Source organism: Vanessa atalanta, chromosome 4 (genome assembly GCF_905147765.1).
Source record: "Vanessa atalanta chromosome 4, ilVanAtal1.2, whole genome shotgun sequence".
Lineage (NCBI taxonomy): Eukaryota > Metazoa > Arthropoda > Insecta > Lepidoptera > Nymphalidae > Vanessa > Vanessa atalanta.
Window position 1 is genome coordinate 9800798 of NC_061874.1, and position 14995 is coordinate 9815792.

Here is a 14995-nt window from a genome sequence, read left to right on the forward strand (position 1 = left end):
AACAACGAAATTTGACGTCAACTTGCTACGAAGTATTATATTTCAAAATTATAGTAATTATTAATTACACATAACTACGATATTCCGACTTTACTTTAACCTAGAAATTACTTCATTATGAACTGCCAGTATAGACAAATTTAATGGCGTGATGTGATTATTTGTTTCGCGGAGATTCTGTTTGTGTTGAATGTTATTTAATACATCCTAGGTATTTTTTAAAGTAATGGAAATTCATCATAATTTACCTATTCATACTGTTTTATATTGTGTATTTTGATTATTTACTAACACAATAGTTATTCTGGTTAAAAAATCGCATATTATCAAACTAAAGTTACAACAACTCATAGGATTTCATTGCTTTTTTTTAATATTGGACAACATCACATACATTACTCTGATCTCAATGTAAGTAGCTAAAGCACTTGTGTTTTGGAAAATTAGAAGTAACGACGGCACCACAGACACCCAGACCCAACACAATATAGAAAACTAAAACTACTACGACTATGTTATGTTTATCTTTTGCACAGAGTTTGGATGTATTAATTTTTGTAAAAAAAATTGTAATAATTTAATTGGTCCTTTTAATTAAAATTCAATAAAGGTTATCAATTAATAAGATATACATTTCCTTCGACGAAGTTCGAAAAGTTATAGAAATACGATTTTACAGCTTAAATAAATAAAAATTGTAAGGAAGAAAATGAAGCTTCAATAGTTCTAGAAAATCACGTTAAATTTTTAAATGTAATAGTGATGTTCACTTGACCTATTTTGGTCAGCATTTCATCAGGTCTAGTGAGCCGCACAGGACATATTATTATATATATTAATTACTATAATTTTGAAATATTATGCACACAAGCACAACGCCTAGTCGCCTATGTCGGAATTCGACCACTGGCGGGTTTTAAGCAATACAAAAAGTGTTAGTTTTGAATACCTATTGGAATAAATTAAGATTTATGAGAAATGTAATCTTTAGAAATATAAAATACTCTCACTTCTAGAAAAAAAAAAATAAGTTCAGCTTAAAGTAATAATATTTCAACTGTTATAAAAATATCCACAACCTTAATCTATAAAATATTTTTCAATCATTAAAATTCGTTTCGAATATTTCTCTCATTTGATAAAAAATAAGATTAATGTAATATGTATCGATGTAACTAATTTGGTACGAGTGGTATCAAGTTACGTGTATAATTTAATTATATATTTCATTGAATCAACCTAAATGTCTGCTTCGTAAATCTTCGCATTCGTACTCGTATCAGAAATAGCAGAGACAAGCGTTCAATTGATTTATTAAATAATAACTGTGCTATTCAGAAACTGTAACATATATTTTATGTAATATCAACGTAATCGATGTGGAAGATTTATAGCTAGGGTCTATATTTGTTGCGTTGTCAATGCGTTACAATTCTTGTTAACTTAGATCGTATACACGTCCCCTGTTGAACTGGATTACTCACCCTTCAATACGAAACTTACCAATACTGAGCATTGCCGTTCGGCGATAGAATACATGGTAGGTACCTACTTAGACAATTAAATCAATAGATAGTTAAGCGAATAAATTTATCTGCCTCTAAATATGCCGCTGCTGGGATCTTTAGGAGAATGACTGCTCTGGATGTTGAGAGATGCTCAATGCAAGCTATCATAATGTTTTTCTTCAACACAGCTCGAAGTGCAGCTCAAATTAAGCACGTGAAAATTGATGCTTGTCTAAATAAGAAACTACAATTTTCGGTATAGTTATAAATTATATTAAGTTCTTTGTAGGTAACACTACACATATATCTTTTTAAATTATAGTAAGATTGTTTTTAAAGTTAAAATTCTATGTAAAGTCAATTGACATAAGCATACATGGACTTCTGCTTAGTGTTTTGTTTCGAGCTTTCGATCAGCATATTTGTAATTTTACTTCTATAATTATGATATTAATCCTTTTGGGTAATTCTAGTGTAAAAAATCAGTTTTATTTGCTTAAATCCTTTTAATCTATTGTTTATAATACAAGTTAAGTTTAAATTTTAAAATACGATAACTTCTCTTATAATAGTAATTGTTTGTCCTTTTTGATTTCCTTATTTGGAAATAAGAAAAAAAAATTAAGATATATGTAGTTTTAATGTTATAAATTCAATAAATATTTCATGTATACAATTCTAATTCGGTACAATTATCACTAAAGCGACGTTATGTATTATATATCTGTCCTATTATGTAGAGCTGTCGCAAGGAGACCAGAGCGGTAATAATGCATATTAAAAAGTACATTCCTACATATACAACCAGCGCACTATTTAATTAGATAATGTTCCCAGTATAACACACAGAGTTATAGCTCTAGACGTAACCTTTGACAAGCTAATAGGCTCGTAACCTACGTTGCTCTTGTTTTTCAACCATAATGGCTCCCGGAAGGACAGTACTCATACCAAATGGAGGAGCCAATGCAAACGAAGCATAATCGTTCAAAGGGAGGGGCAAGAGTGTGTAGGTAGCGCGTTACTTCCTCATAACTTTAGACGTAGTAAAGTAAAACTGGACCATCGTAGACGAACAATAAAAAATTACATGTATTTTTAGGCACTTAATACTTTTAATAGTGACAAGAGATTGTTAAACATTAAAATGATACAATAATTTCCGATTGCATTTTGGTTGCATCTTTGCAAATAACCATGTTATTCGGTGAGCGTGGGCGAGAGGGTGGTGTTTTCAGGGTCTAGGTCACGCCCCGGTGCTGAGTGCGCAGGCGCGGGACCGTTGAGGCGCTAGGAAGCAGACCAGCTCAAACCGCGCCGGAGCTTGCAGATGGAAGACCAAACTTCCGCTGTAGTCGGTGTTGTGGGTGACATATATATCATAATTGGCAGAATATTCAAAAAGTGATCTCAGTGAGTGTTCATTTTACAAAATTGAGTGAAGTGTTGTTTAATTGATTTATGGTACGTTTATTAAGGTATTACGAGTAAATAATAATTAGTTTAAAAAAATCCTAATTACTATATATAAACCACTTTATTCTTAAAAGTCTTCAAACTAACATATCTCATTCAAGAAGCTGTTACTCGTGATACTTAGTTATAATCACGATACTCTTTTCGTTCTATATTTACCAATTAAATAATATTATTTTTTTTTGCTAAATTAAAGCAACTGCACAATAATTAGTTTAATATGAGTAATAAATTTGTTAAATAGAGTAAACTTCTATAATTCGGATTATAGTATACATTTCAAAATACAATTTTAACTTATAATTATATTTAATGTTATAAAGGAATAAATTAAGAGCCCAGTATCACACAACCATAACATAACATAGTACGTTTTGTTATAAATTAATTGACATGTAATAAATATGTGTATAAATTATTGTATAAAAAAAATATTTATCAAATAAACATGATGAAAGTCAATAACTCTTTTAACGGTTATTGAATTTCATAAAATACGTTAATAAGAAGTCAAATCTAAGAAAAAAATAGGATATTCAAAATACATTAGCGTACATTAGGCATTTCGTATGAAAAGAAACTATAAATTTATTATTTAAAAGTTGGGAGAAATTTTAATATATCCCTAATAGGGTAGTACAATCTGGTTATGACACTTATTATATACCGAATACCATGTAAAAGTTTCAAATTTTATAAAAGTAAGGGTATAAAAGTAGGGCAGTAAGTACAAATACAAATACGCACATACGCACAAAATGTACATATTATAACTATTATACCATTGTAAATAGTCATAGAAGAATTGTGAACTAGACAGAGTTTTGTAAGGGATTTGCAAAATTTTTTAAGTTTTAAGTTGTTTAATAAAACAGCGTAAATATGCTACCTTTACTACCTACCTACTATGTTTCGATATAAATCTCTTCTTTTGTTAGAAAAAGACGTTTTTGTGGCGGACGAGCATATGGGCCACCTGATGGTAAGTGGTCACCACCGCCCATAGACAAATCCGCTGTAAGAAATATTAACCATTCCTTACATCACCTATGCGCCACCAACCTTGGGAACTAAGATGTTATGTCCCTTGTGCCTGTGATTACACTGGCTCACTAACCCTTCTAACCGGAACACAACAATACAGTGTACTGTTATTTGGCGGTAGAATATCTGATGAGTGGGTGGTACCTACCCAGACGGGCTTGCACAAAGCCCTACCACTAAATAAACTGCATTATTAAACGTTGAAGGTGTATAATAATAGATAACAGATATTAAAATACAAGTCATAGGGATTATTTATTTTAGACTGGCCATAACATTTAACAAACGATTCATAATTTCGCAGTAAAAAAGTTTCAAATAAATTAATTAATCAAAAATTTGTTGGTAAGTAAAACTGTTAATAGATCCAAATTTAGGAACTAAAGTTTATTGAATTAACTTCAGAAACAATTAACATTTTGATAAGGCTAATAAAATGGCTAAGGAAATTTTAGACACAACCATATACACGTAAAAATTCAATAAATCAATGAAATATTCCTTAAAATAAAAAGTGTAATGGTTTGCATGTTGCGTGCTGTATATGCTCGTAGGTAATTAAAAAATCATTTATAAAAAAAAATCTTATCACTAAAAAATATAAATATAGAGAATACCATATTTTAATTTTTCCAATTAATAATTGCGATAAAAATGTAAGATATAGTAATTTAGCGTACACTCTTGATAACATTCGCTACTAATGTACAACGAAATACATCTCGTCAACATCAGAAACGTCCTACAACTGATTTATTCTCAATAGATAACGTTATGTTGCTCTATATTTATGTTCGCAATAGTCCCACGAATGTAATAGCATGTACACAAGTACATTAGTTCGCACAGTAGACTAATAAGTCTAGTCGCCATTAGACAAGGTCGATTCAGTGGTTTCCTGCCAGAGCAGAGTTTCAGTATTTTTCGGCCACGTGCTGGCATCATTCATTCATGCGTACGAGTGAATGGGGAGTCGCGGGCAGATACAGTCGGCTGGCGATCGGCCGCGCGCACGCCGCGCAGCGCAGCCGCCTGCGCAACGCGAGTGACACCGTGCCATTGCCATTGCTGCCAGTCACGAACGGTTACGACAGTTACCAAGCCCCAGCACACCAGAAACTATCGGTGCGTCATCTATTTATAAATTTTGACTCCTTCAACCTTGAATTGGTTTCATTCATTATTTATTCTCGATGTTCTCGGCTTATCGATGACGGGAGTTTCGCTAATTGGAGATAATTTATACGATCTAAAATTGTTTGTGATTAAGAATGCACGAATTGGCCGACTTCGACCGTTTCAAAGTCATTAATTTCAGCTTTTAAAACAACAAAAATATTGTATAGAATATGCTACCGCTGTTTCATTTACTAACGTATAAAAAGTTATAAACAATAATCAGCAAGAAGTACCTACAAGTACATACGCTATGGTAGATCCTTTTATATTTACAGTTAAATACTAAGAAAGACTATTGACAGGAAATTAAAGTTGTCAGTAGGGCCGGCGCGGGCGCGGGCGGCTAACAGTAGCTGGGTCCCGTTGTTCAGAGCCTAGTCGAGTCGCCGGCTCTCGACACTCGCTCCATGCAGACACTGATATATCACTTGCAGGAAGTACTCGGTACACCTATCACAGTTATCGCCATCACTGAACAAGACCTCATTGTAAAATGACTCGAACAAAGCGCGTGCCAAATAGCATCAACAAAAAACCACTTCGGAGCACTGTTTCATTGATAAGATAAGACATTCACAAAGGGCTACTAGAAAATTATCCGTGTTTTAAAAGAATTACAGCCATTATTTACTTTGAAAGCCAATATGACAAGGCTTTTAGAAAATTAAGACGGTTATCAATGTGGCGCCAGACGTTTTTTTCAATACATACGAACGTTAAGAGGTTTAGATTAAAAGATTTGCTTTCGAGTTTTTTTTAGATGAAAAACAATAACTATTGGATATGTAGCGGATTCTTGTAGTATGATATTCAGAAATATATATTTTTAGTTTCTGTTATGTCAAATAAGTCTATGTTGTTTTTTTACAATAAAAAATACTCGAAATTTAAGGACTAATATCGAAGACTTTAAGGCCAGTTTCCACAAACTAAATAAACAAAAACATAAAAACGTAATTTCTCAAAAGTACTTGTATTTTAGATACAGCGTATTGCCATGGCACAGCAGTGCTGCAGTAGATATCATTGTTACGTCTTACTATTACTGTAGTTACTAATGATAAATAACTACACTACTAAAATGTAAATAAATATTGTATCAATTTTTTAATGGAATTATTGTTGTTGAATTGCTTATTTATTTAGACACATATTAATATATTATATTTTTAAGCGATGAAAGAATAATACAACGAGTTTTGAAACGTGAGGTGACCGTTTGCGAGTATGATAGCGGGTCGGCGCGGGCGTCGGGCGGGAACGCGACCTCGCGAGATAAATCTATCAATGAAGGCGATAAGGGGACCGCGTGTCACGTACCACAGGAAGTGCCCCGACTCCGCTTGCGCCCTGCACTCTGAACGCACTATCGCTAATATCGCAAGATTTTTTGTAATAAATAAGGCGGAAAAATCTGCAGCACCAAAAAGTAGCCAAATCATAATTACTTCTTCATAATAACTCATTGTAATTGTAGTTTTGAATCTGGTTTTAATAAAACAGTATGTTTTATTAAAATCAATGCGTAAAACTCACTGTTACTATGCACTATACATGAGCTTCGACTGTTCTGTTCTTTTAACCTTTCTTTATTCATAATACTGAAATAGATATCAATTTTAAAAAAGGATGAAATGTTGGTATATAGTAGTTCCTGACTGTTTAACACGCAAAATTCTTTATCCTTATCACATAAAAAGTGAAGCTACTCGAAAGATTTTCATTTTAAAAAGATAATAAACTATTTAACATAAAAACTTTATGCTTAAATTAACAATAGATGAAATTTGTGGCAAAATCAGTATTAAGCATAATGAACTTTTATACGCGAATAATTATGGATTGAATAAAAATAATTTCTCAACACGGACATACTGTGGTTGAATTGTCTGTGGTCATGTATTTATCGTAAATACAATTAAACAGCTAGTTAAACCTATTTAACGCAACGACATTTTTTCAAATTGGTCTAATAGTTATTGGCTTAATTATTATTACCTATATGATTATGGATACAGCAATCTCACACAATTGAGTGAGTGAAGTGAGAGTTCATTGGCAGTACCGTAAGGATCTGTGCTTTTTCGATCGGGAGTGTTAACACAACCACTTTCGAATTTGATCTACTAGTGAGAATTTATTAACAGAAAAACCCAATAACTTTTGACTGACCCGAAGACGCCTTCGTCGTCTCTGCTGAGTATGATCGGTCTTTTTCCGTTTTCCCTCCGCCATTTCCTTATGAACCATGACTGTCTCGCTTAAAGACCGCCCTCCACGATGATTACCTGCGGAGCATCGTTGAAAAGAGTCCTCACAGAAAGAGACCACGTCCGAGTCCACAAACCTGTTCTGTTTGATTCTGCCTCTCCGTATTACACGCAGGAAACGCCTCTTGCGTACACTGAGCGGTATTCCGATCACATAAAAGTGTTAACACATCGTCAGCGCTTTGCGTCAGATCTTACACATATATCCTCCATCCATGTCTGGTCGCCCGAAGTCCTCTTTGAAGCTCCACTGACCATCCAGGGTTAGATTGAGGTACTTCATACCTGCTCTTGGTCGTAACCAACGCGGATGTTTGAGTCGAGCGGTTCCCAGCTCTTTGATCGTTTTTGGAACCGTAGCGCCTCCGTCATAAGCCAGCCTAGTATACGAACTACTAGAACACCAAGGCAATAAATACGTAAAAGTTTGAACTCACAGATTTAAAAACCTATACGAACATCCAAGTACGTCTACTATTTTCTTAATAATAATATAAATTAAACATACACATTATAAATCTTTCTGTATGTGGAGCTTGTTAATTATTTATTTGTGCTAGTGTTGTTTCTAGTTATCAGAGCCGGAAACCCTAGTTTGGCATCAGACCAATGCGTTTGCCGTGCGCATAAATGTTTATGTTATTACATGCAAATAGGGATGTACCGGTATTGTTTTGTTTAGGAAATTTTGCTTATCACCTTTATCCTATTTCATTAACAATGAAATACGATCTGTTATTCTTGTAATGTGGATTAGTTAGTGTATTTTTTATATTATAATACATGATACAAAAAAGTAACGCATCTAAACTTTGAAAGTCAATCCTACATAGATTTATATTCGCTACAAATTGAAATACAATATTGAGCTTTATTTCGTGGTAGGGCTTCGTACAACTCCGTATGGGTAGATATCACTTGCCACACATAATTCTGTCGTTAAACTACACCACTTAGTATTATAGAGTTTCGGTTTGAAGGGTCTGGGAGCCAGTGTGGGCTAATTTCTAGGATGGTAGCGACCAAGATCATCAGGCCAGTCTGCCTACGTAATTTCAATAAAAAATTAAAAACTAAATACATTTATATTACAAACAAATTTAACACTTTGTTGAATTTACATTAGACCTTGCTTAGGACATTACATACACGTTTGGTAACAGGTAAATTGTGTATTTCGTGACATTCATGCTAATACCAAAATTAAAATGCAGCGTAGGTTGCATAACCTACTTATGGCCACTGAGAAGGCGACAGATATACCGATGAATCGTTATATTCAACTCAAAAAAACTTTGTGGTCATTAATTAGTCAGTAGGCGGTATGTGGATGAGCAAATGATGCTATTCATTTATCCAAAGTTAGCACTAAGATAGTTAATTTTAATAATTATTGTTATACATACATATTAATTTTATGAATTTAATATTAACATATTTTACATTAACTTAAAGACTTTTCTACCAAACAATACTATATCACCAATAACCAATTTACAATGTTGTATGTAAAAAACAAACAATGTTTTTTTTTAAACCCATTTCTAAACGACGAAAGCCTTACCAAGTGAAACTATTCAAGGGATACATTTAACTACATCAATCATTGAGATACGAATTATTTATTAAAATATAATTAATTTAATAAAAAATGTGTTTTTCATATTTCTATTATCAAACCCGTAAATTATTAATTTAAATTCAACAACATTTACTATTAAAAACTATTTACGTATCTTTTTTTTTACATATTTCATTTATCCAACATTTATTATGAAACATTACAATAAGTTTATTGGCTTACTAACATTATATCTAACGATAAATTGAATTCTGAATGACGTGAGCATAAGTCAATAATTACTTGATTTTATTTATCTTACTAGCGTGTACGCTTTAATTCATTATACAATATAATACAACATTTATTCAAAAATTCTAGACAATCAGGAAAGAATAAGAAAATCATACAACTTCCGTCTCAACTGATTACTAACCTAATTTTATATAAATCTTTCAAAATTCAACAAGGAATTGTTATTATTCTCTTGCTACATTAGTATATATGTTTTTTTTTCAGTACTCAAATTAGACAGGACAAGATGTTTTTAAAAAATAAATCAAGTACGACGATTTCTATGGAAATTCAACAATATTTACTATTAAAAACTATTTACGTATCTTTTTTTTTACATATTTCATTTATCCAACAATTATTATGAAACATTACAATAAGTTTATTGGCTTACTAACATTATATCTAACGATAAATTGAATTCTGAATGACGTGAGCATAAGTCAATAATTTGTTAATAAAACTAAAGTAAACCTATTTCTTACGTATTTAGCTTAAGGTATTTACAATAGTACATCTCCATATTCCTGCTTTTAAAGCGATTAATACTTTATATTGAGTTTTAGGAGAAACCACAACTTGTTAAGATTTATAGAACCTATTAGGCTATAACTATTAATAACTAACTAATTATCTGGGAATCATTGCAATTTAATACAAGTACACGCACAATCTTAAGTCATTAGTCTGAAATCTCTTTAAAGCAAATACGATAGTAGAAATTATTACGTTGCGAAATAATTATAAAGAAAACCTGCTTCGTGCTTGATGGGATTTCAATAAGTGACATCCAACTTTTCTGAATGGTGAAGTTTTTATAAAACCTGCTATCTGTCTATACTCGCTTTTAGCCACAGTGATTAGTTAGCTCCGTGTTAAAAATTTATATTTTATTTTAAGTTTCTAGTTAGGTATTTGATTCATCCTCTTTATGGAATTTTAAAAATCCTTTCTTAATGCTACCTATGCCTTAGGTCTGGTTGCAGACAAAGCCTTATTAGTCATATTTATTGTATTAGGTAGGTATTGTACAAAAAAATTCTCGATATTATAGTAAAAATAAAAATATAAAACATATAGAAGTCTGCTATTATTGGTAATATAAAACTATTATTGGCAAATCCAAATGTTTTAGTAGCTCACCAAAATATAGAAACCCCTAGAAAACATATTATATAAATAAAAAAACTACATATTTTAATACATTTATGAATTATGTACTGTTTTAAAATAATGGGTCTCGCAAAAGTGAAAAAGGGTCATCCAGGATTTTAATATTCTCACGTGTTCTAGTGCCGCATATTCGCATACAAGTGAAATATATACAAACACAAAATAAGTAAACCAACATAAGGAAATAAACTTCATGATAAAAACTCTTTGGTGGTCAAATTTCTTTTTATAATACTTAAAAAACTGACTAAGGACTTTCATTATGTTCGCAACATCTCGCATCGTTTTACGTCATTATTTGTTTATCCAAGTATGGGAATTTTTGTACAAATCATTATTTTAGCAAAGCAAGGCATGTCTCGGAAATAAAATTAAGGAAGATATTATAATATTTGACATCAGTCCGTTTAGAAAACGTACTTGATCATATTTATACCAAGTTGATTACATATAGGTACATACATAAACAGCTGTTATACAATAATAATATGTAACTTATAATTGTAATATAACGTATAATTTATTATATAGTAAAGTATAGCCTGTAGGGTAGGTACCACCTAATCATCAGATATTCTACCGCCAAACAGCAGTACTCTGTATTGTTGTGTTCCGGTTTGAAGGGTGAGTGAGCCAGTGTAACTACAGGCACAAGGGACGTAACATCTTAGTTCCCAAGGTTGGTGGCTCATTGGTGATGTAAGAAATGGTTAATATTTCTTACAACGCCATTGTCTATGGGCGGTGGTGACCACTTACCATCAGATATCATATATAAAAAATGTCCCTCTGTAGGACTATTGCCTTCTTTCGTAGACAAATTTCATTCGACACTTGCTCAAACCAAACTTTCTCAGGACGTTCTCCTTCATCGAGCACGAGATGAATTATAAACACAAGTTTGAAAATTCAGTCGTGGCTTGTCTGTTACCATTCATCTTTCAGATATTATTCACGTGTTCTAACCGCTGGGCCATGTAGTCTCGTTTGTTGATTTTGTGCTAATTAATTACTTTTAATATACACTATTATCTATTTTAATATGCACATGACATGCTTATGATAGTGATAGATCATTCTATCACGATCATGTCAATAATGAAAATAATGTTCTAATATTCATGTGTATGTATAATATATCCAAATTAATTTAACATAACATTAGTACATAAAAAAATCCAATGAATGTAATATAAGCGAAAATTTTATTAACATAGTTTTTAGTCTGTTCTTCAGTATAAAAGTTGTATATAAACAAAATTAGGTACTTCAATCAAATTACTATTTATTTTATTCAGATTTAACAAAAAGTTAAAGACACATTTATTATTAGCGTTCAAACTCGCAATGTAGCACCGAGAGTTTTTAATCAAAATTTCGAAATATCAATTCATGAGTTCAGTTTTGATTGGATTTCTGAGAAATCCTCGGGAAGCCACAGTTAATATAACATTTTATGTAGTTCTACGTAATAATTATATTTAACGATTTCGTTTCAAAATTATCGAAGAACAAATTACGTTTTAATTATTCGATTTTTGCGAACGATTTTTATTGAAAACCGACTTAATGTTACTTTAAATATTATAAAAATCGAAACCAATATTTTGCGATTAAGTTTCATTGTAACTTTAGCAGCCCTAAAATATCTTACATGTAATTGTATTTACCTTAAGCAGGACTCATTATGAAGTTACAAAAAATGTATTACATTTTTGTTCTTATTTTAAAAAGTGATGTACGATGCATTTACGGCAACAATTGGATCTGTACTTTATTGCAAAATTATTACTTTATTTTACAATATTGATACCTGTTTTGTTTACCTTTAAGTTCAATTTTGGTACAATCAACTTTCGCATCCAATAAGGTGCAGGCCATATTGAACAGTTGCATAATGCCTTGCTCCGCTTTCCACCTGCCCACGTGTGGCTGTGGGCTAAGAATTTGGTACCAACCTCCATGCATCGCCTTGCGAAACTGATGCGTAGGCGCAGATTGTGAAGTCGACTTAATATTTCCATCGGTTTTATTGTACTACTATTAAGCATAATAAATACTCAGGTTACAGGTATTTGTATGTATGTATTGAGTTATGAAATAGAACCACTATAAATACTTAATTAAAAATAAATTATAACAATTCTGCTGGAAAGGGGTTTTTTCAATACTAAAAATGTTCTATGGTTTTATTAAATACAATTGATATTTTAAATAGTAAGTTTGAATACGGGTAAAGATTGGAACTTTTTAATGGAATATTGATCATTAACATAATTGTCTTATATTTTAAAGTGACTATTATACATTATTATAAACAATTCTTATTATGTGTGTGTGTGTGTGTGTTTGTGTGTGTATGGATATATATATGTACCTACTTATAAATATATAACTAAGTATTTCATATTCTAAAATTAATGTTACTCTGAAGTAATTGCTTTATACACGATTACGATTTTATAACAAGAATTTGATCTTTGAATTGGATAGCTTGTGCAAGTTTTCAATAGTGGGTGTTGGTAGGTGGTACTGTATAGGAACCACTCAGTGCGGCCTGTGTGGGACTGGCGCGGCCGCCGTAGGAGCGCCCCCGTTAATGAAATTATACCGCCTATTATTTTATTATTACAAATTATTATCAGCGAATAATGATTTATAGCTTGCAGTGTTTAATAGCTGGCTATGGTTTTGCGTATTACAAAAGCAAATAGTAAAAAACTATTTGTATATAGTAAAAATGATAATATTTTTTTAATAATTTTTTTTTTTTTTAAATATCATTGTCTCCTTAAAGTGTTAGCTGACACCTAAAACCATAAGTTAAACTTACTAACTTTTAATAATTAATAATAGGAATCACTATTTTCTTTTATTTGCTTAAAATTATTCTTCAGTATTTGTTCCGTGTGAGCTTACATCGATTTATCATTCATATTCGTGTTAGCTACTAAGCAATCGTTTTTAACGTCATCATTATATAATGTATAAAATACCAAGTATTTTAAAAATCAAGACTACAACTTTAATTGTTGTAAAATAATAATAAGTTACTAACGTTCACATATTTAAATCAATGGTATTTTGCATAAGTATTATAAAATAGAATATAGTTAAATTGTAACAAATTTAAATTGATTGTATAATTATTTTGAATGCTGTCGTAACTATTTAAAATTTATGCTTTCTTCAATTTTATTAAACTTAATTATTTTAAATAAAATCACTTTTTACTAAGTTGAATCGATTTCCATTCAGCAATAAAAAAAAAAAACATAACATTGTTGAGATATGTAGTAATGTTAGTACTGCTGAAAACATTAATAAGATTCTCTGCAGTTATAAAATTCATTGCATAATTGTCATTACATAATTGACACCCCCATATCGTAATCGAAAAGGATTGATGTTACCAATATTTCGGTGTGGCAGGGCGCAGGGTCGTCGACCGCACTCTTCGACGTTGTGCGTGCTATTTCCAGCGCGAGCGCGCCCGACCGCCGCCGAGTACACCCGAGCGATGAGCACGCGTAAACAAACATGGCCGAACTGTCATTCACCAATTCATTCATAAGCGATCATTGTATTTGACAAATTGACACTAACTCATTATCTGCCAGAATACTAGAGACAGTGTAGCAAAGTCTAGTTTTAATAATAAATCATCATTGAAGATTTTTTAACGAAATTGTCAGTTAAAATACTTTGTTCATACAAAAGATTAAATCATTTGTGTTATGCAAAATACTACTACTAGGTTTCACGTTAGAGGAATAACATTGACATCGATTAAATTAAATGCTTTTAAAGTTTTATATAACATGTTATAAGAAACGGACCAAATCGCACACTAAACAACAGATTCGGATATTTTTTTTAATATATAGGTACCTATTGTCATACGTATACTTCATTATATATATTTATATCTGTGTAGTTATATCTGCTAAGTGAAGGAGTAAGCAGCCGGTTGCGTTTTATTGTGCTTTAAGATTAAAAATGCGATGATATTATGTTAACTCTAGCTTAATATTACGCGTCTAATAATTCGAAAGATAAAAACAAGAACAAGTACCAGCGTCTGTCCGTTGAAATATTAACAGAGTTTTTAAAATGAAGATTAGCTTAGCTCTTAGATTATAAACTGTAATCTAGACCTTAATTTCGACTTGGTCTTTATAGAGAGATGTTGAACTTTATATCGATTTACTCTTCAGCTGTAACTGAAATGGATAATAATTTAAATTGAAACGGTAACAAAACAATATTTATAACGACTTTTTAAAAACAGTTCTTCGAAAAACTAAAAAAAACTAAACCTATTAGGTAGATGCTAAAACTTTTTAATCTTCACCTTTTTTCTTAAATTTCATGTCCATATTTGTATTTCTCAGTAGCATTATATACCTACAATTTAACAGATGAATATATTTGTTATAAAATAAAAATTATACTAAAATACTATATAATCAAACGTGCTGATTAAAAAA

The 14995-nt window shown here is 31.4% G+C and overlaps 1 protein-coding gene across 2 annotated transcripts in view; it reads left to right on the plus strand.

The window, feature by feature from the left end:
- The first annotated feature begins 5041 nt into the window (after positions 1-5041).
- Positions 5042-14995, plus strand: part of LOC125077932 (protein sprouty) — a 37182-nt gene continuing 27228 nt past the window's right edge. Inside the window, exon 1 of one of the 2 annotated variants that reach the window (XM_047690053.1) lies at positions 5042-5153. The gene's annotated coding sequence lies outside the window, so the exon portion shown is untranslated. The remainder of the gene's footprint in view (positions 5154-14995) is intronic. The other variant, XM_047690054.1, reaches the window with a different exon arrangement.